Below are 23,146 nucleotides of genomic sequence, written 5' to 3'. Positions count from 1 at the left end.
CCAAAGGTCTCTTTAATTTTCCTGTAGGCAGTATCTATCTTACCCCTAGTGAGATAAGCCTCTACATTCTTACATTTGTCCTCTAGCCATCCCTGCTTAGCAGTTTTGCACATCCTGTCGATCTCATTTTTGAGACGTTTGTATTCCTTTTTGCCTGCTTCATTTACTGCATTTTTATATTTTCTCCTTTCATCAATTAAATTCAATATTGCTTCTGTTACCCAAGGATTTCTACTAGCCCACGTCTTTTTACCTACTTCATCCTCTGCTGCCTTCTCTACTTCATCCATCAGAGGTACTCATTCTTCTTCTACTGTATTTCTTTCCCCCATTCTTGTCAATTGTTCCCTTATGCTCTCCCTGGAACTCTGTACAACCTCTGGTTTAATCAGTTTGTCCAGATTCCATCTCCTTAAATTCCCACCTTTTTGCAGTTTCTTCAGTTTTAATCTACAGCTCATAACCAAATGATTGTGGTCAGAGTCCACATCTGCCCCTGGTAATGTCTTACAATTTAATACCTGGTTCCTAAATCTCTGTCTTACCATTATATAATCTATCTGATACCTTCTAGTATTTCCAGGATTCTTCCATGTGGCCTATCAGTGTAAATTGTGTTTAAAAGGAGCCTATAACTCCACCAGGCAGCATCCAACCTTGCAGTGGGCAATGTCATAATGTTTTGGCTATCAGTATAAATTGTTTTTAAGAGGAGGTTATATTGTTAGCACTTAAGTCCTCAAAATATCTTCTACTCTCTTCCTTAGATATAAACATTGTGTGTTTTCAGAGTTTACTTCAAAAACAACAAGAATGGGAAGTTTCTCGGAGTCAGACACCATACTCAGAACAATCTTGGCAGTCATAATGTATTTCCACAGTCTTGGACTATGGGAGTTATATGGCATTTGAAATTGGTAAGGGGAGACCTTTCAATTTACAACTGCCTCTTTACATTTTGGTATTTTATAAACAGGGTTTTTTTTCTCAACATGAGTATAATCTTTATTTTAATGCAATTCATACATGCTACAATGCTTCTGTTTTAAACATACACAAACCATTGTTGTTCATTTTTAATGCACTCACCAGTTTAATTTCCAGTTTTACTGAATGAATTCCTCAATTTGTGTGTGGCAAGAGTTTATGGCATATATAAGTATTTATTTGTTTGTATTTTTTTAAACTTTCCCAACATAACAAATGTTGTTGAGCCTCTCAGGTATTACATCAGTTGGTTTAACTCAAAACTCTATATTATTCTGACAAAGCATCTGCTTGTCATCATCAGGTGATGATATCAATTTTTGGTGGAAAACTCCATCAGAATGTTAATATGAGTCCACAAGTGCTAACAACCATTAATCCCATTATCTTGGTAACAGTATACTTAGTATGGGGCATTGAAAACAGGCTGTCAGATGAGCTGAAGATTCTGAAAACACAAGGTAATGGCTTCTTAGTTCTCTTTTAGCATCATCTTCTGTGGTTGAGGTGGTTTTGACAAGTAGCACACATGGGGCTTGGTTACAGACACACTGGCTCTCAGACGGAAACCTTTGAGATTCTAGGCTACCGTGGGAAATCCTACATTGGTCAGACTCACGCCGTTAGAGATATATGTGATGAACACTAGTATCATACACATTTAAGAGATGGAAAACTTAACTCATGACAAGCATTGCCTGATTACAAGATATTCATTCATTCTTTTCTGTAGAAGGAGAGCCTCCAGGGATTTGGAATGAGCCAAGGTATAAACAAAAGAAAACTTGATATGTGTGTTGCACTAACAGTAAACTATCACTATATTGCTTAGTATGGTTTATGCTTATGCTGGCTAAATATAGCCTAGTAAATGGGATGGACTTCAAAATACCAGGCTCTGCATTACTACTTCTCCGGGACTGTGTCATCAGCAAGACTGTCTACAACTGCAGCAAGTGATGATGCAATTAACAGAGCATGGGTTCAACCAAAGAAAGTAATGGGATCCAGTATTGTTTGTGCTAAAATTCCAAAGAACTCAGAAACACAATTTGCAGCTTTATATTTACAGTTCACCTTATGGCCTATTTTCATTGCTATTCTACATAATAAATGCTGTTTCATATGCTCAGTTTTTTTTGTTTCATGTCTTATGTATCATGAAAACACTTCCTTTTAGTTCCCTTTCTATTCTAGGGAACAGGGAAAAGTCACAAGGAGCCAGATCCAGTGAAGAGGGTGGGTGCAATACTGTTTCCTTTGGCCAAAAACCTTTCCGACACTCAATGTTTGTGACTAAGAGCATTATCAAGGTAGAGGAGTAAATCCTTAGATATTTACAGTGCAGCTTCTTTCCACATGGGATCATGCAGGAGTTTTCAGTAGAGGCATTTAACCGGAGAAACAATCACTAATGCCCCTTAATTTGCTGGAAAGTAATTCTAGATACCCTTGGGTCCCCATTATATGTCTAATTTTTGTTTATGAAAATGTGTTGTTACAGTAACAGAAGTCCTTTTCAAGACTACTTCAAAACAGGTTGTGAAACATATGTACATCTTCTTGAGCAGGTGAAACACTATGATCTTGAGCAGGAAGAACATTATGATCTTATGTGTGCAATTATTAAGTGAGAAGTACATGCCATTGCTGAAAATCATTTCATAAACTACTGTATCCATTGAACCTTTGGCCAAAACTTATGGTCTAAAACCAAACCAGTCAAAATATGAAATGCTCTTAGTCTTGGCATACACTGGTTTGCATACCATAGGTATGACAGACAGGAGGGTCCTCTTGCCAAGGAATGAAGCCATGTGTAAATTATTTTGAACTGCCAGCAGATCCTCTTCTGATGTCTCTCTGAGTCAATATCACTATGACAGCCTGCAGTGGAACAACACATTGTGTTCCCAGCATGCCTCCTTGGATGGTTGGTACACTTGCCCATTTCCCCACATTCACAAACTTTTTGAATATGAGTGTCTTTCAGACCTACACACTACACACACATTACCAAACCAAGATTGCCTGAAGGCTCTGGAATGTGGAGCACTTAGATTCAATTTATTCCCCATGTACTATTATTAATAAGGTAAAGGGATAGCTTCCTTTCTTTGTCTTTGTAATTCAAATTTGCAAATAAGCGTATTCTTCTTTCTTAAAAGAAGTAAATTTCTATTCTTAAAATAAATAGATATTCTTCTTGAAAACAAAATTTCATTTTGTAGGAACAAATAAATCCTGACAACACTGCCATTGTGAATTTGCTCCTCAGCAAGGAAAACCGAATCTTCTTTCTAAAAGACAAAATAGTCCATGAAAGGCAATACGCTATTTGGAAATTAAATATTTCTGAATTAAATATTCTTTGGGAAAAAAGTCTGCTTGACAGAAGTAAATGACATCATTCGCTATGTAAGTAGTATTTCCATTTGGCTGAAGCTCCTTATAATGTCTCTCATAGTTACAACTTGTATCAATACAACTGGTCTGTCTGTTAAATGTTCAATTCATTTTTTACAATGTGTGTAATCCACAATTATCAGGTGTATGGAGCCTATTTAGTATGAATATTCTGGGCATGTTCCCATATATCTGTTTGTGGTTTGTACAGGTAATAAGCAAGGTAGACCACCATGGCCACATACTATGACTAATGTACATAAAATATTTTGTGTGTTCTGGGACTGTGCGTTCAAGTCCCTAAGATGTGGCAATGGGACACACACAGCCTTCACATATGAAAAATTAAAACTTTTCTACTCTGCCCATTCCTCCAACCTTCCAGCTATCAGAAACAAATAGTGTTGGTGGATACTGAGAGTTTTATACCAGTTAAATTACTAAGACGTAACAGACCCCATGGTACACAAAACATGTCAGGACGTAGTTGAAGAAGCAAGGAAAAAGCTTACCAGGTTTAAAACAACACTGGTGGTGCTCCAGACCCAGTGTAGAATTCAGTGTGAGATGTTTTTAATAGTTACCATAATGAAACTCCATCTCAAAATCTGGCAGCAAATCTGAAGAGATTCTGGTTGTATATAAGGTATATAAGTGACAGGATGTAATGAATGTATTTGCTGTGTGATAGCAATGGAAATGCTACCAGTGACAGTATCACTGGCAAGTCTTCTGGTCCATATTGTGCACAAATTATGTTCTTTTCTCAGTATGCTGATTAAATAGCTTAATTTTTAACAACCATTAAACAACCATTCACTATCTAAACACTGGAAAGTTACACAGCTCACACCAACACACAAGAAAGGAAATAGAAATAATTCACTGAATAATAGACTTATATAATTAATATCAATTTCTAGTAGGATTTGGAACATATACTGTGTTCCAACATTATAATATGCATTGAAGAAAATAATCTATTGACAAATAAGGAACATGGATTCAGAAAACATCATTCTTGTGAAACACAACTGGTTCTTTATTCACATAAAGTAATGAGTGCTCTCATCAAGAAATCTAAGTTGATTCTGTATTTCAAGATTTCCAGAAGACTTTTGACACCATCCCTCACAGGCAGCTTCTAATCAAAATGGTGCATATGCAATATTGTCATAGCTGTGTGACTGGCTTTATGATTCCCTGTCAGAAAGATAACAGTTTATAACAACTGATACAAAGTCATATAATAAAACTGAAGTTATATCTTGTGATGAAAAGTCCAGGTTAGAATGTCAACAACTATGGAAAAGGTAGATTGCTACTCACCATAAAGATGACACATTCAGTAGCAGCCAGGCACAATGAAAAGATTGTTACACCAGAGCTTTTAGTCAAAGCCTTCTTCAGAAAAGAAAACACACACACACATATTCACACAAGCAAGCTCACCTCCCACACACATGACTGCTGTCTCTGACTGCTTCAGCCAGAATACAACTGTCATGTTGAATGAAAGCAGAAATCTGGAGTGGGTCAGGGAAGGGGCAGGGATAGCAGGGTGTGGATGGGGAGAGAAAAGAATGCTGTCGTGTGGAACTTGCAGGGACTAGATGGTGGCAGGACAAGGCTGCCAGGTGTAGAAACAGGAGGGGACATGCATTGGGAGAAGATGATAGGACAGAGAGATGGAAACTGTTGGGTGGATTGTGTGGGAACAGTAGATGACCATAGTTGAGGCTGGGTAATTTTAGGAGAGGAGAATGTGTTGTAAGGATAAATCCCATCTGCACAGCTCAGAAAAGCTGGTGATGGAGGGCAAGATCCAGATCCCCATGGCAAGTATTACTTGCTAATGATGGTGGACCACTTAACTCACCGGCCGAAGGCAATGTCCGTAGTGGACATCACCACTGAGATCACTGCCACCACCTTTGTCAGCATCTGCGGGGGATGCTTCAGCTGTCCCAGTCATATCATAACAGACAGCAGCCACCAGTCTGAGTGCGCACTGTTCACACATATCATCCGACTGTGTGGCATGCAGTTACACAAGAAGACTAGCTACTATCTGGTGTCTAACAGCGTGGTCAAGTAGCTCCATTGAGCACTGAAAGCCTCCCTAACTTACCACGACACCACTTGGATGGGAGCAGTCCCACTGGTACCCCTTGGCCTGTGAGTAACACAAAACAAAAGATCAGTACCTCACCTGCCAACCTTGTATACGGACAACCTCTCACCACCCCTGGTGATATTGTGGAGAAAGTACCACAGCCTCATGGTGCCTCAACCCCACCACTGCAAGAATGTCTGTGCACACACACACATACACACACACACACACACACACACACACACACACACACACACACATACATGGCTGGCCTCGAACACGTGCACCAATGCATCAATGTGGCATGGCACCATCAAAGTATTTGTACATGCCAGTCTAAGTGCTGTACATGCATGATATTGCATACTTACATGTAACAGCCACCACTTTGGCTACCCTACTCAGGGCTACATTGTGTGATCATCATGAGCAAGAGAACACTTGACACTGAATGTAACAGCAAGCTGACCAAAGTCTCCATCACCCAAGTCCTGACCACTCAGACTGCTATTCACTCCTTCATCCTAGTGGAAGTCCCGTCAAAGGACAATGCTTCCTCTGCCATCAGTCAGGCAGAGACCGAACCCATGACTGCCAGGCTATCATCACACCCCCACATGCTCCTCAGCCTCACATCATTTCACCCACCCAGCTGGCACAGCAGCCCATCTGTGGCCACCACAGGTGCCAGGGTCACCCCCACAATAGCCGCCAGTGGGCTATGTCACACACGCCAGCACTGTGTCTGCTTCAAACACCCTTGCTGCATCATTAACACACGTCCCACTATGGGATGCAGCCCAAATGTGCCCCAGCCACTGAATAGGTTAAAATCTGGCACCCTAGCCATCGCCTGCTGTAGAGACCCTGTCTCCAGTGGGCAACCACATCAGCAAATTGTCTCCAGTCGAGACTCAGATGTCACCTCCTACATAACTAGCTGCTTATCTGTCACGGCTTTTGGACTGCTGTTTGTATCCCTGTGCGTCTGTCATGTCGCGCATCAAAGCTGCATCAACTTCCACATCATTTGTGTTATTTATTTATTTCATGTTCGTAGATGTAGTTAGTGAGTCAATCACAAGGATATGGAACGTGTCAAATTGTACAGGTTTCAATTTAAACTTACAATAAATACAAGGGTAATTCAATGCCAAATTGTACATAGTTTAAGTAAGGCATACTATAAATAAAGCAACAGATACAATGTCAGCTAGATAACATAACAACCATTTAACAGAAAAAGGAGTTTCAAACAAAGGTTAAAAATAAGAGCACAAAGTTAAATCAGATATTAGGCCTACAAGAGTAAATACAGGTACAGCCAACCTGTTGTTACAAAAAGTGTGATAATGCTCAAATGCACAATAAAATCAATTGAACTACTTCTAGACACAATAAGCTTAGTGATGGTATACATTTTCTTCAAATATTCATCCACAGTATAAAAAGATTTCTCTGTCAGGTAATCTTTGAGAACTTGTTTACATTTTGGCAGTTCTGTATGAACACATTTGATATGTGGTGGGAGATCATTGAAGAGCTTAATGCTGGAGTAGTAAACTCCTTTTTGTACCAGAGTAAGGTATTTCATTTCAAAATGTAGATTGTTTTTGTATCTGGTGTTATAGCCATGGAATTTACTGTTGTCTTGGCAGATAGAATAATTTTTTCACACAAAAGTAAGGCAAGGAAAAAATATACTGTGCGGCAGTTGTTAGGATACCTATCTTCCGAAACAAGTGCCTGCAAGAGTGTCTTTGATGGACCCACATTATTCTAATTGTTTTTTTTTTTTTTTTTTTTTTTTTTTTTTTTTTTTTTTTTTACGGTGAAAACTTTTTTTGCAAGTGGTTGGTTCCCGCAGAATATGGTAGCGTATGACATCAATGAGTGGAAGTAGCCATAGTAGGCAACCTTAATGGTGTCAACTTCAGCCACTGAAGAAATTACCCATAATGCAAATGTTGCCGAGCTAAGCTTTTTACATAGATGAAGAATGTGAACTGACCAATTACATTTGCTGTTTATATAAGCACCCAGGAATTTTGTATCTTCAACTTTCTGTATTGGTTGATCTCTGCATTTTATGTTAATTTTTATCGAGATTACTTTGTGATGTATGGAACCTCATAGAGTTTTATTTGCATTGAGTGAGAGACCATGTAAGGAGAACCAATTTAAGATGTCATTAAAAACAGTATTTGTAGTTTGTTCAAGATTGTGATCTATCAAATTGTCAATTAGAATTGTGGTATCATCAGCAAACACGGTAAATTTGCTGTTTGTCTCAGAACAAAGATAAAGATCATTAATGAAGATGAGAAAAAGCAGTGGGCCCAAAACGGAGCCCAGTGGGGCCAAAACGGAGCCTTGAGGCACATCACACGTTATCGTGCCCCATTCAGATGAGACAGATTCTCCAGAAGAGCCATTTAGCATTACAGACTGCTTCCGATCCTTTAGATATGATTGTAGCTACAAGCCAACAGTACCACCTAAACCATAGTATTCTGCCTTTTTCAAAAGAATTTGGTGGTTTACAGTCAAAGGCTTTCGTAAGATCACAAAAAATACCCACTGGATACCCTTTTTTTTTTTTTTTTTTTTTTTTTTTTTTTTTTTTTTTTTTTTTTTTTTTCGCTTCCAAAGCTTGGTTGCTGAAAGAGAATATTGCCTGTTCAGTACGAAGACCAGCACAAAACCCAAACTGATTTTTGCTTAAGATACTGTGGAAGGATGGTCTACAATCCTCCTGTGCATGAGTTTTTCAAGAATTATCGAGAAGGCAGTTAATAGGGATATTGTGCGATAGTTTGTAACAATGCTTTTATCACCTTTTTTAAAGAGAAGAATCACTACAGTCAATTTTAGTCTGTCAGGGACAATCCCTTCTTGTAGGGATGTATTGTATATGTTGCATAAGATGGGACTAACAAATTTATAACAGTGTTTCAGTATTTTACTAGAAATATTGTCCACACATCAAGCCCTCTCCATTGCTGGGTTGTCATAGTTCCATACTTGAACAAGTACAGCCACTTCACGTAGTATCTGTGCCTCCACTGTTGAAGCATCGAGGTCAGATGTGATGTGCCAGTGCCCAATCGCTGCTGACAGACTCGTCACTATTCTGCTCATGCAGGCATCATTATGAAGTGTGCACATTCCAAACACCTGTCACACAAGCTGGCCACAGGCTGGATCCCCACACTTTCTCGCAGCTCCTGAGCTGTGGTCTCCAAGGGGGGATCTGTGTGATCTTTGTGGCAGCTGTACCACAGAAATGCGTAAATGGCAGAACTACCATTGCAGCCAGCACAAAGTGTGCAGCACCTGGAATCCGCTGATGAGCAAATTTGCCAAATTCTGGCAATTCTGTGGCATGTGGGAGCGAAGGAAACAGAGCAGTGCAAGCTGAGAAATGGTACCATACAGATGCATGGTACCATTCTGATTCTGCAAGCCATCGACCTTGTGAGTCGTGCTTAATGCAAGCTCCTCACCAATGTGTGTGGATGTTTATTTGGTGCATCGACTTGTTTTTGTTTTCATTTCATCTTATCTGGAAAGTGCATGTCACGCCACAGGTCACAAAGAAAATTTGCTTCATTTTGGGCACATGTCCACTGTCCTCCTGTTGCCATGTGACTGGATAATGCACTTGTATCACAGAGGAGTTATTCCTTCCAGGATCAGTGTTTAAATGAAACTACTGTGTAAACACCATTTTCTGTGGTCACCAGGTAATAGACATTGTAAACAGATTGCATTTGACATTTGTTTCGTTTACTCATTTGTGGAAAATAAATATATATGGCAAACATACTCTATCAACTCCCATCACCATACTGTCACCACACCCTCTTCCATGAGCATAGTGCAAGGGTGCAGCAGTAAAGCCGGCTCACTGCATGAGTGACATGTAAGTAGTGATACCTGCACATTCTCACTTCTTTCCTATACGTGCATTCATTCGCTCGATTTTGTTGTGGTGTGTATGCCTATGTCATTGTCAGTTCATAATGGATTCCTTTGTTTAAAGAACCTTTTCATTTGATTTGACAAATATTCACGTCCATCTCACAGTGCTGTAACTCAAAGTAATGTCACTGTGTACTAGCTCCAGTGGACATCGTGCTCAAGTCCTCTTCTGATTGTGTGAAAGTCTTGTTTGCTTCCTTTCCATATAGATGATGCACAATTATGCTGTCTTCACATCTTCAATGTTCATACCATTCACATATTTTGGAAGCTCTTTTTCGTTTCATTGCACTATATTGCCTTCAAAGTAGTTCCTGTGTTTGCAGTGTTAAACACTACCTGTCTTTCAAGTGTTTGCACTGTATCAACACCTTTTAAGTCATTCACAAAGTGTTCACTCACAGCAAGGTCCAAAAACCAGGAAACAGTTTCATTAAATGCACCACTCACAAAACAACATGCATCTGAACTCTCAGAAAATTCTTTTCTTACAATTTACTAAATTTGTAGCACTTTTTCTGTTTTTGTTTCTTTTATTACAGTTAGCTCTTTTGTGTCCAAATTAATCACTGTTATGACTTTTAGAACAAAGCTGTTTTTTTCTGCCTGAACTTAACTCGTCATTTTGGCCGATATTTGTGAATTTGTTTTTCCATTGAGTTTTCCCAGATAAACTTTTCCTGCACATATTAATCATTATGTTCTGTCCTGACTCTACTGTAGCTCTCTTCTTAGATTTTGTGTGTTTACTTTCACCCCTAAACATACTTTTCATGAAGCTTAACTTCAGATTTTCTGTAGATAATTTCTCAAGTACAGTTCCAATGTTATCATATTCCTGAGGTATTGTCAACAAAAGATGACATAGCATCAGTTTCTTTAGCTACTGCAACTGTTCACCACACAGCCTGTGCCAACTAGTCAAATCCTAAGAAATGCACAATCATTGTACTTTTTGCCGGACTTAACTTCAATTGCAGTAACTGTTTTTGTTGAAGTAACCAATAAGCGTTATTTTTTTCTTTCAAATGTGTCATACAAGTTTTTCCACATTCAAGCCACAGTGCTACAACCTTCCATGTATTCCAAGTGGCTGTCCGCAATTTGTTCTATTATTTTTGAACAATACTTTTATCACATTTTCTGAGATTTTTTAGTTGTTTGTCTTTCTCAGTTCAATTATTTTCCATGTCACTATCTATAAACTTCATTTGCTCTGGGTATTTTTCTGCAGTGTGGTCCAACAAATATAATTTGTCTAGCAGAAATTTCCAGTTTCTGAAATTGTTTCCATTGAAAAGTGGAACTCAAATTCATCTGACATCTTGACGTTCCAACTTGAAGAACTTCAAGATATAACATCAACAATACTACGAAAAGGATAGATTGCTACTCATCGTAAATGGGACACGTTCAGTAGTACAACAAAAAGACTTTTATACATGAGCTTTCAGCTGAAGCAATCTTCAGAAAATAAATATATGCACGTTCATGCAAGCAAACACATCTTGCACACAAATGATCATTATCTCCGGCCATTATAGCCAGAATGCAGCTGTCAAATTGAATGAAAGCAGCACTCCAGAGTGGGGCAAGGAAGGGGAGGGGTAGCAGGGTATGGGTGGAGGAAGAGAAGAGTGCTCCATCTGGCAGAGCTTGCAGGGACTAGGCAGTGGCAGGATAAGGCTGCCAGGTACAGTATCAGGAGGTTGTGGCGGAGGGGAGGTGCAGATGGGAAGAAAAGAGAGGAGCAGAGAAGGAGAAAAATGACTGGTGAATGCACTGGCGAAGAGTGGCACACAATGAGGGTGGGGGGACATGAATTCGGTGGAGCTGATAGACCAGAGGTGGTGCAAACTGTCAGGTTGATGGTATGAGAACAGAAGATGACTTTAGTTGAGGCTGAGATAATCTCAGGAGAGGAGAATGTGTCGTAAGGATAACTTCCATCTGCACAGTTCAGAAAAGCTGGTGGAGGAGGGCTCATGGGGTGAAGTGGGCCCATGTTGTCAACACGGATACGCGCAATGCAGCACGTCTTATTGGGGAAGGCACTGACAGCTGCACGGGTGTGACTTCCAACTCAGGCATGCTGGCAGGCTGTAGAATTGTGTGTCCACAGACAGCAGTCTTTCTGTAGCCCTGGCCACTTGAAACACACAGCCACAAGTTACACAGTGGTGTTGATGTCTGGGTGTGATATTCCATGGACACTTTCAAAGGCACTGCATCAGAATTTCTCCTGAAAGAACAGCATTGTGTGCCTTTTGAAATGTCACACCAAGTCTTGTGCGTAAAGCCAAGAATGAGATTACTTTGAGCTGTAGGCCATTGGAGGTGTCATGGTGGATGCTACCCAATTTTTCTTCACTCTCCTGACCTTGGACAACATTCTCATTGTTCACAGGAGTAGAGACAATGGCACAAGCATTGGAGAATTAGTCAGCAATAATACTATCTATTCCCGAAATGTGGTGGATGTCCACAGAGAACTGTGACACATACTCCAACGACCAGAACTGATGCAGCAAAGACTTATTGTGATTGTTCTGAAATGCATGAGTTGTGGCTTATGGTCGGTAAAACTAATGAGGGGATGGGCTTCCAGAGACAGGCAAAATAATTTCATCACCTCAAATACTGTAAGCATCTCATGATCATAAGCACTCTGAGCACATTGCAAATCCAATAGCTTACACTAGAAGAATCTGAGGGCTGCCAGCTGCCATTGATGCGTTGTTGAAGCACTGCACCTGTGACGGTCTCGCTGGCATCCAAAACCGTGGAAAATTCAGTGTTGCACACCAGACGAATGGGTAGTCTTGCCCTGTGAGGTTGCAGTAAAGCATTCCTCCAGTGTGTTCATCCAGGTCACAGGTTTCTTTGGAAGTGGGGCCATGTAGAGCTGCTGTCAAGGGTCCTAGTGTAGTGGTGGCATTAGGCAGATGACATTGATAAATCTTTATCAGCCAAAGTAGTGGCATAATTCCTTGTGTGACTGTAGATGTGGCATATTCACTGTCACCTGCACCTTCTCTGGTAATGACATGTGTGATCAAATGGCCGACAAATTCTGTTTGAGGTATGATGAATATTAACTTCATGGAGTTGTTGATAATCCCTACTTCACTCAGGCACTGGAAGACGGTTGTCAGTTGTCAGTGGTGGAATTCGTGCAACTTTGAAAATACCATTATGTCATCAAAGTATGCAAAACACCATAGTAAGCCTTGCAAGATGCCATCTAAGAAGCACAGCCAGGTCTTGGCCGAATGTCATGTATATGCTCTCAAGAAGCCCAGAGGGCTTGATGATGGCCATTTTACATATGTCATCAGACATGACAGGAATCTGCATCAATGCCTTCATGCAGTCAATTTGCAAAATATAAATGAGCCCATCAATGAAGCTAACATACTGAAAGTGCAGTACAGGATATTAATCAGGCACCAATCATGCATTTAAGTCATGATAGTCCCCACATGGGCACTATGAATTGTCCTTGAACAACAGGGCAGAGGACCAAAGGCTGCTTGATGGCTGAACAGTGCCCCGCCACAGCATGGTCTCAATCTCAGCCTTTGTTATGACATGTTACTCAGACGTGAGTCACCATAGATGGCACAGAGAGGATGAGCCAGGCACAGTTATGATGTGATAGGCTGTTGAATGTTTGACATCTCCCTGTGCACTAGGCTGGCAAGTAAGTTCCAGAAATTTCTTCACAATGTCTGTGTACTGTACATGGGAACTTCATGAGTTTAATGCTAAAGAAAGTGGCCTGTTGTTGCTGACTCTCTGTCTTCAAACTTGTTGTCAAATTGATCATGTAGACCTTTGTGATATCAGCTAGCAGCTTGTAGTAGCCAAAGAAGTCCACAACCAGGATTGGATGGTTGATGTCAGCTACAGTGAAAGTCCATGTGAATGTGCAGCATAGACTGAGGTCCAAATTTCAGTGATGTGTGCCATATGTTTTTATGGAGAAATTGTTGGCAGCATTAAGAGACAGTGCCTTGGCAATCCTTTGGTTCCTCAGCATGGCTCATGGTAATATTGAGAGAACAGAACCCTTGTCAACAAGGTATTTGAAAGTGCCAGCTCACAACGAAAAGACACTCTGGTATAGCACTGCAGCCAAATGCATCTAGACCTGGTTGCTGCTGGCATTTGGGTGCATGCAGGACAGCCGGCACTTAACCGCATTATTGCCGAAGCTGCCATGGTACTAGTGAAAGCCATTCAGTGGCTGCTCTGACATTGGTGGGATACCACTAGAATGGCTGGTGCTGGTTGCATGAACCGGGTCACTGGTTGCTGGATTGGCTACCACTATGGTGCCAACTGCCCTCTGTCCATGAGTGTGCCAACAGATCAGCTTGCATGTTGTGTGCTGTCCCATGGGTGTCCAGATTCTGGACTAGGTGGTGTAGATCAGTGTCTGAGTTTGGAGGTGTTGAAGGTTTGCATTAATGTGGAGCAAAAACTGCTGGGGCTGGGCCATCATAAGCTGCTGTGGCTGTGGTATGGAGCACTCTTGGCAGTGCATCATGCACCCAATTGGCCAAGTCTGCAGTGGCATCCAGCTGCATTTCTGCCTGCACTGCCATGACTGCTTGCATTTGTGCTGGGAGGCTGTATGCTATTGAACTGCTCTTCCACATCCTTTGCTGTCACTAACAGAATTAGAAAACCTCAAAGTTTTTACCTCTTCTCACTGAACTTTAATTCCTTCTCCAAATATTTCCTTGATTCCCTTTACTGCTTGCTTAATGTACAGTTTGAATAACATCGAGGATAGACCACAACAAATTGCAAGTCGAATGGCTGTAAAAGGTGCTTGTCTTAAAGAAAATTTAGATGGAGAAATTTATGTAAATATACCAGTATGATTTAATGTAGGACCAAGCACTGTAGATAAACCAAACAAAGCACTTTATGGTTTAAATCAGGCCTCAAAATATTGGAATTTAACGTATGACAATTTGTTAAAAATCTATGCTTTGTTCAAAACAGTGCTGATGTGTGGCCGCATACTTAGAGAAACTAAAAACACTAATACAATATTGCAGTGCCTGTGTTATTCCGAAATACAGTGCAATGTTTCTTGAGACATGGATGTGTGTCCCAAGGAACAGGCACATTGGTGACTATAGTTGTTATGAAATACATGAAATATATTCACAGTTGTGAATATAGATAACCATCAACTGCCATCAGCTGTATAACAGAATGACGACAATGAAAATATGTGCCGGATCGCGACTCGAACCCAGATTTCCCACTTATCACAAGTGGTTGCCTTACCATTAGGCCATCTGATCATGACTCATGATTGAACTCAAACTTCCACATGTCATTAAATGTGTGTCTACAACCTGTACTTGTACATCTGTTATGTATATTCCTGTACAGGAGAGACATTTTAATTGAAAGTTGCTTGCCCAATGTTGGCGGCTAAATACTAAATATTGTATCCACTGACGCTGGGCAAGTGACTTTCGATTAAAATGTGTCTCCTGTACGGGAATATACACTGAGCAGCCAAAACATTATGACCACTGCCCACCACAAAGTTTGAGTCTACCTGGTGGCATTGCAGGAACATGATGCAGTAAGGAAAGTATGTAAACAGAACAAAGACAGCTGGGATACCATTCCAGCCATGATATGGACTGCAAATGGGGAAACCATTGAGCTCAGCGACTTTGACATAGGGCAGATTATTATCACCTGGAGCCAGTGAACAAGTATCTCACAAACAGAAAAGCTGGTTGATTGTTCGTGTGCTATAGTCATGAGCAGCTACGGAAAGTGATAGAAGTACAGAAAACTACCACTAGATGCCAAATTGTTGGATGGCCATGAATCTTCACAGAATGTGGGGCTTGGAAGCTCGCTGCTCTGTAAAGTATGATTGGTGGTGATATGTGGCATCTCTGCTGAAAGAGCACAGTGCTGGTGCAGTCACAAGTGTTTCAGAGTCCACAGTTCAGTGCACAATGTTGAATATGGGGCTTCGCAGAGGCGACCACTATGTGTTCACACGCTGACCCAACAACATCGTAAGTTATGATTGCAATGGGCATGGGATCATCAAGATTAAACCATGGATCAATAGAAATGTCTTGGCTCATTGGATGAAATACATTTTTACTACACCAGGTCAATGGAAGTTTCCACAAACACCATCATTGAGGCAAATGGCTGCTCGGAATGTGTAATGCACCATGGATGCAAGGCAGTGGGAGCAGTGTTATGCTATGAGAGACATTCCCCTGAGCTTGCATGGGATCTATGGTAGCAGTAGAAGACAAGCTAATGACTCCTGACCACCTGCATCACTTCATGCTTGATGTCTTTGCCAATGGCAATATATTTCAGCATCATGTTGTCTGTGTCTCAAAGCCAGAACCATGCTTCAGTGGTTTGAGTTGCATGATAGTGAACTCACATTGACATCTTGGCCACCAAATTTGCCTGATGTGAATCCCATCACAGTGTTCACAAATCAGCATCCAGTTATTTACAGGAATTATGTGACTTGTATGTAGACATCTGGTGCCATATACCTTAACAATTGTACCAAAGACCAGTAGAATCAATAATATGCAGAAACAGTGCTATATTGTGTTACAAAGATGGCCCAACAAGCTATTAAGCAGGTGGTCATAATGTTTTGGCTCACCGGTGGGCATACTGGATGTATGAGTTCAGGTTGTATACACATGGTTGACAACATATGGAAGTCTGGTTTTGGCTCTGTCATGCTCAGCCTAATGGTAAGGCGACCGTTTGCGATAACTGAGAAATGTGGATTCGAGTCCTGTTCCAGCACAGATTTTCATTGTCATCATCCTACTATAAAGCTGATGGTTGTCCATATTCACAATTTTAAATATATTTCATGTATTAAAACACTAAGGTTCATGTTTTTTTATCTGTAGATGATATTATCATATCAGGAATTGACGATTTATTAAACTGTGACTGTCAGCACCTGCCTTCTTTGCAATTATTCTTGATGTCTGAGGGTATTTCACCAGCCTCATATATTCTACACATCAAGTGGAATAATTCTGTCATGGCTGACTCTCTCCCCAATGGAGCTCAATAATTCTGAGAGAAAGTCTCCTATTCCCAGAGCTTTGTTTATAGTTAAGTTTTTCAGCATTCTGACAAATTCTTCTTGCAATATCATATGTTCCATTTGATCTTCCATTACTTCCTCTTTTCATTCCATAATGTTGACTCAATTTTATTTCCTTTATTTAGATCTTCTACATGTTCCTTCCACATTTCAGCTTTCCCTTCTTTGCTCAGTATTGGCTTGCCATCTGAGCTCTTAATACAAATATAGCTGCTTTGCTTTCATCAAAAGGTCTCTCTACCTGTCCTGTAAGTAGCATCTATCATTCCCCTAGTCATGCATGTTTCTACATCATTCATTTGTTCTCTAACCATTTCTGCTTTGACGGTTCTCATTTTCTGCCAATCTCATTTGTTAGAAGCCTGTATTCTCTTTCACCTGTTTCTTATGCTGAATTTTTATTTTCTCTTCTCATCAGTTAGATTCAGTATCCCCTGTATTATTCAATGATTTCTACTGAGCATTGTCATTTTACCTATATAATCATCAGATGCCATTAGTATTTTGTCTCTCAAAGGTATCCAGTCCTTTCCCCTTTTCAGTCAAATATTGCGTAAGGTCCCTCTGTAACCCTCAACAACCTCTGGTTCTTTCAATTTAGCCAGGTCTCATCTACTGTAATTCCTATCTTTATATAATTCCTTCAGTTTAAATCTGCAGTTTGTAATCAATAAATTATGGCCAGAGTCCACATCTGCTGTTAGAATGTCTTACAGTTTAAAATCTGGTTTTGAAATCTCTGTCTTACCATTATATAATTGATCTGGAACCTTTCAGGTCCCTAGGTCTCTTCCAAATATGCAACCTTCATTCATCATTCTTAAACCAAGTTTTCATGGTGATTAAATCATGCATAATTCTAGAAGGTAGCTTTCTATTTCATTCCTTTACCCCAGTCCATGTTCTCCAACTGTTTTTCCTTCACTTCTTTTCTTGCTATCGAGTTCCAGTCACTTATCACAATTAAATTTTTGTCTCTCTTAACTACCTGAATAATTTCCTTTGCCTCATCATACATTCTTTCAGTCTCTTCATCACCTACGGTACTAGACTTGTACTACTGTGATGGGTTTTTATTTGAGTCTGTGGCACCGATGAAATCGACACCAACATCGATATGCATTCATCTTTGGACTCTAAGCATTATCTTTGGCTGTTCCACCATGTTCAGTTCAGTTCTTTGTGATCCTTGTATGTGTTAAGGTTAATAAACGAACTATTGCTAAATAGGTGTGATTATTGGTGCAACCAACCCAATAATCCTCCTCACTGGTGACTCTGAGTTGTAACGTCTTCCATTTTCGCCGTTTTACTGTGTCCACGGCCTCCGCGTCAGTTATTTTCACGTGTATTACATCGACACAGCATTTGAACAATGACTTCGGCGCAGTGCCTAATGCCGGATTTTGTGATCGACATGCATCGTGTTGCAGGTGATGTACACCCACCAGGACTGCAACACGATGCCTCTCACTCAATGATTCTGCCGATTTCGCCAGACGTTTTCAAGCCTGCAACAATAAGTGAGGATAGAAGTGCACAAGACTTCGGCTATCAAACGCCTTTCTTCCTGCCACATGTGCCCTCCCTCTTACAGATCTCCATGCAGTGCGGGACCAATGCTGATTTCTGCAAATGCTTCGTCGGACAACCTACTACCGCCAGGACAACGATTTGCCACACCGCAATTTGTGCAGTACCACGCAGATACTTGCCACGTGGCTGGAACTGCTTCGTTCACAGGTCTACCTCCTCAGCATCCGACCACTCCCGCGCCTGCCTCAGTTCAGCATCAGCACATGCCTTCCTACTTCGATACCTCGGCCTGCAACAGGAACAATAACTTGTTATCTGTGCCTGACGTCCAACTCCATCCCACTGCTATGCCTCAGTGTTCTGTGCCACGACATTCACCTTATCCGCACACCGTTTTGAGTGGAGTGACTATGAACAGTGAACATTCACACATTCCATCCCACGTTCGACATCATTTCCCACACTGTGCTTCTGGACAGCCCGCACCTCCGCAGCCTCCCTGCAACACAGGTGGCCCCGGCTCTGATCATACGTCGAGCTTTCCGCGGACTAACACGTGTTCTCAAACATTGAATTTTTTCTAACCTATTGCCCCCGCACCGGCTTTAGTCGAGATTCTGCTACCATTCTGAGCACATCTTGGTGTCTCACATGCGTCAGCCTACCGCGTCGCGACGGATCGTGCTCAACCACAATGTGTCACCTTCACGCTGCCACCCGAACAGCCATCGTTGCCACATCCCCTGGAGGCACACTCTTCTGAAATACTACAGCAACAACAGCTCGATTCAGGCAGTGCCGTGATGAACTCAACTCAACCTGTTCTTCCGATCATTCTACAACACTTACCGACGCTGCCGCCGTTTAATCCCAACAGAGCAACAACCTGATCCAAATTGGGGATGAAGTGTTTGACCATTACAAACTCAATGAGTCAACCAGGTTTCTGTGCCTCATCACCCACCTGCACGACCAGGAGGACTTGATTGCTGACCTGGTCGATGCCACAGACTCATCTACCCGGTACGCTCTAACCAAAATGACAGTTCTGCGTCGGCTTGCATGCTCAACTTGTGAGGCAGCAGTACGGCAAGTGCTCCACATCAAGCAACTAGGCAATGACAAACCTTCCCAGCTCTGGAGACGGCTACCTGCCCTGGTCAGCACCGATCTATTCTCTCACACAGCTCTCCTCGCCATCTGGCCAGATAAACTATCTCCTCACATCCGTTTTGCTCTGGCTCAAAGGTCTCCTGAACCTATCGAGCAAAGAATGACAATTGTTGACAAGCTACATGATGCATCACTGCTCTATTTCGCCAGCCACTGCCTACCTGGCAAGTCTCAGGTTCAGGCTCATCGGCCTGCAGCCGGACGTGGTCGGGGCTGTACTGTGCCAACCGTTCCGCTTGCTCCGGGAAGCAGTAAACAAGCAATTGGGATGTCACCGGCTCTGCCCACTGTCACGCCCCCTCCTGCAACCGAACCTGCTGCAGCCACCAATCCTTGGCCACCGCCACTGGCAACGAAATTTCTGCAGGATATGCAACTGCACTAACCGTACTGTTACTTCCACACACGGTTTGGTGAGGCGGCACAGAAGTGCAGACCACCCTGCCACTTCCCAAACGCCAATTGCAGGTAGGTCCGGGTGCCGCATCCTGCGCATAACATGACAGGCACCCCCCCCAGTGCTCCATTCTGTCCGGGAATGACTGAATAATTGTGGACGACTTTACATTAAAGACATTTGGTCAGGATACTTTTTCCTAGTGGACACAGGCGCTGATATTTTGCTGCTGCCTACATCCTTAGTGTCCTCGAACATCTGCCCTCATCATACTTCACTGCAAGCCGTGAATTCAACTAAACTACAATGCTCGGGTTCAACTTCCCACATCGTCTCACTCTCCACAAACTGCAAACTTGAGTGGACTTTTTTAGTGTGCGAAATTGACAAACCTATAATAGGCATTGACTTCTTGCGACATCACAAACTTTCCCCAGAAAGTGCGAAACGTGTTTCATCATCCATCCAAGACTCACTTCCTCTGTGCTCCGTCGAGCAACCCCCCCGTGGCACATCGGTCCGGGCTCATCTCATCCATACATGCTCATCTCTGTCGACGACGTTACAAGAAACCACGCACAAGTTCCTTGTCAAGCTTGAACACGTCGCTTGCCTACACAAGGAAAACTTTGAACTCTCCCTCTGGCTCCACGAAACACAACTACAGCTCTCTGATGCAGCAAAGGAATTACAGACTCTACAGCAAGGACAAAGCAAGGTCAGTAAGTGCGCCGAATCTGCTTGCAATCCCAACAATCGAGCCTCCGTGTGTTTACCTCCCACCATCCCTCGCAACTGTGCTATCAAGACTGCCATAACATGTACTGACATTCCGCAGGGCCACACCCTCCTAACACGGCAGGACACAAGTGCGCATGTGCGACGAGTGTCATGTGTTCCTGAACTGACAGCTCCTACCCCGCCCCTTGCGGACAGCACATCAAACTATGCAACTTTGGCTCCTGCGTGCCGCTGTGCGACCACCACTGACAACACAAACAGTGCACTCGCGCCAAGCATTTCGCTCGCGACCGTGCTGCCACAGGCCACGCCCTCGGACAATGGACTCACTAACGGCTCACGAGCTCTACCGAGCTCACCCGACCACAATGCCACTGCTTCAGGCTAGCGGCCATCTTGTCGCATTGACTCCTGGGACACTTTACCGCCTCGGCTCCCGTCGGATCTGCCGAGTGGCTCCGAACACCACGACCACGCCTCGCCTGCCCCGCCCACCACACATTGTAAACAAACCGCCTCCTGTGCCGCTGGCAAAATTTCCGTCATCACCAATGGCACAGTTCACAAGCTTTGCCTCACGCCATGTCACCCGATCTCCAGTAAACCACATCGACTTTGTCCCAAGCGCCTCTCCGACCTTAAAAATCAGATTTCTGAAATACTAAGCTCCGGCGTCATTGAACCCTCTGCCAGTAGCTGGTCTACGCCCATACATATGACACCCAAGAAAGACGGGTCCTGGCGCATATACGGAGACTTCCATTGACTAAACGCACGAACAATTATGGACACCTACCCCATACCCAGCGTTGCTGACTTTACCATTTCCCTCGCAGGTGTGACCATGTTCTCTGTCACTGATTACAAACAGGCCTACCACCAGATCCCCACGGCACCTGAAGACATCGAGAAGACAGCAATCACCACCCCGATCATGTTATTTCAGTTTTGATTCATTCCCTTCTGTCTGAAAAACGCCACTCAGACCTGGCAACACTTCATCAATGAAGTGCTATTCGAACTAAAATTCTGCTTTGCATATCTTGATGACATTCTTGTGTTCAGCTCCTCTGTCAAGGACAACATTCAACATGTGCAAAATGTTATGAACACTCTCGCGGCAGCAGGAATCGAGACCAACCAGGACAAATTGCAGCTAAATCAACCTGCTATCACTTTTATTGGTTTTCGGGTCTCTGCTGACGGTATTTCACCACCCCCTGAGAAAGTACAAACAATACTAAACCTACCCAGACCTTCGTCATTCAAAGAGCTCCGGCGCTTTCTGGGGACGGTTAATTATTATCGCCGACATCTACCTCGGGCTGCGGAGATTCAGGCTCCACTGATGGACACCTTGGCAGGCACCAACACTTCTGGATCTTGGCCCATTCCATGGACCCCTGCTATGACTGACTCTTTCACTGCCCTCAAAACTCTTCTTGCCAAGGCCTGAACCATCGCACATCCTCATCCCAATGCGCAGCTTTTCATCACCACAGACATGAGTGATACTGCCATTGGCGCTGTCCTTAGCCAGACATTCGATGGCCAAACTTCGCCTCTGCAGTTCTTCTCACGCAAGCTCACCAATGCACAACGGAAATATTCCGTGTTTGACAGGGAGTTGCTCACGGTCTACAAAGTGATTAAGCATTTTAAGACTGACATTGAGGGATGCTCTTTCTATGTTTTAACGGACCACAAACCCCTGGCTGCGGCCATTACAAACCCGCCAGCTGACCCACCTCCTCACCGCTTCAGATACATGGACTTCATATCTCAGTTCACCACCGATGTCAGACACATAAAGGGTGCTGACAATATAGTTGCTGATTTCCCTTCACGAGTCGACGACATTCATTTGCTGTTAGACCTCTCTGATCTGCCCAACCTCCAACCCGCCTACAAGGAAACACAAAACCTGATTTCAGACACTACTTCTTCACTACACTTCATCTGCACCACCTTCCGACGCATTTCTGGTGAGATCTGGTGCGATGACAGTATGGGCACATTACACCCCCTCATCCCAACCACACTCCGTTGAGCTGTCTTCAACGCATTGCATAATTTAGCCCACTCCGGTCTTCCTGCGTCCGCCCGCCTCGAAGCGGAACGCTTTGTGTGGAGAAATGTCAGCAAGGACTGCCAGCAATGGGCATGCTCCTGCATCACGTGCCAACACTGCAAAGTACACAAGCACACTTAACCCCACCTCGGTGCGTTTTCGATCCCTCCTGGGCATTTCCAGCAATTCATATTGAAATTGGTGGCCCTTTCTCCTCCTCTAAAGGCTTTCGTTATGTTCTCTCGTCTATCAACTGAACAACTCGCTGGGACGAGGCTGTCCCCCTCCCCAATATTACGGCAGAAACTGTTGCTCGAGCTTTCGTTGAGTCATGGGTATCGCATTTCAGATGTCCAGCTATCATCACGACTGACCAGGGCAGACAATTTGATTGGCCCTGTTCAACGGGATTTGCAACATTTGCGGCATCCAGCGCGACCATACCACAGCATATCACCCGCAAAGTAATGGGCTAGTCGAGTGCTGGTACCACACTTTCGAGGCGGCTCTTCGATGCCATGACTCTCTGTGGATGGAGGCCCTTCCCCTTGTGCTACTCGGCATTCGTGCGATCTATAAGGAAGA

General features: G+C 42.8%; 1 protein-coding gene across 4 annotated transcripts in view; it reads left to right on the top strand.

Moving 5' to 3' along the window:
- The window catches only part of LOC126176699 (uncharacterized), a 120,045-nt gene that overhangs the window by 20,771 nt on the left and 76,128 nt on the right, over positions 1-23,146 (top strand). For 2 of the 4 annotated variants that reach the window (XM_049923862.1, XM_049923861.1), the window contains 2 exons: positions 791-917; positions 2,185-2,300. The gene's annotated coding sequence lies outside the window, so the exon portion shown is untranslated. The remainder of the gene's footprint in view (positions 1-790; positions 918-2,184; positions 2,301-23,146) is intronic. The other 2 variants (XM_049923864.1, XM_049923863.1) reach the window with 2 other exon arrangements.

This window comes from Schistocerca cancellata, chromosome 3 (assembly GCF_023864275.1).
Source record: "Schistocerca cancellata isolate TAMUIC-IGC-003103 chromosome 3, iqSchCanc2.1, whole genome shotgun sequence".
Classification (NCBI taxonomy): Eukaryota; Metazoa; Arthropoda; class Insecta; order Orthoptera; family Acrididae; genus Schistocerca; species Schistocerca cancellata.
This window is presented reverse-complemented; position numbering and strand designations above follow the sequence as displayed.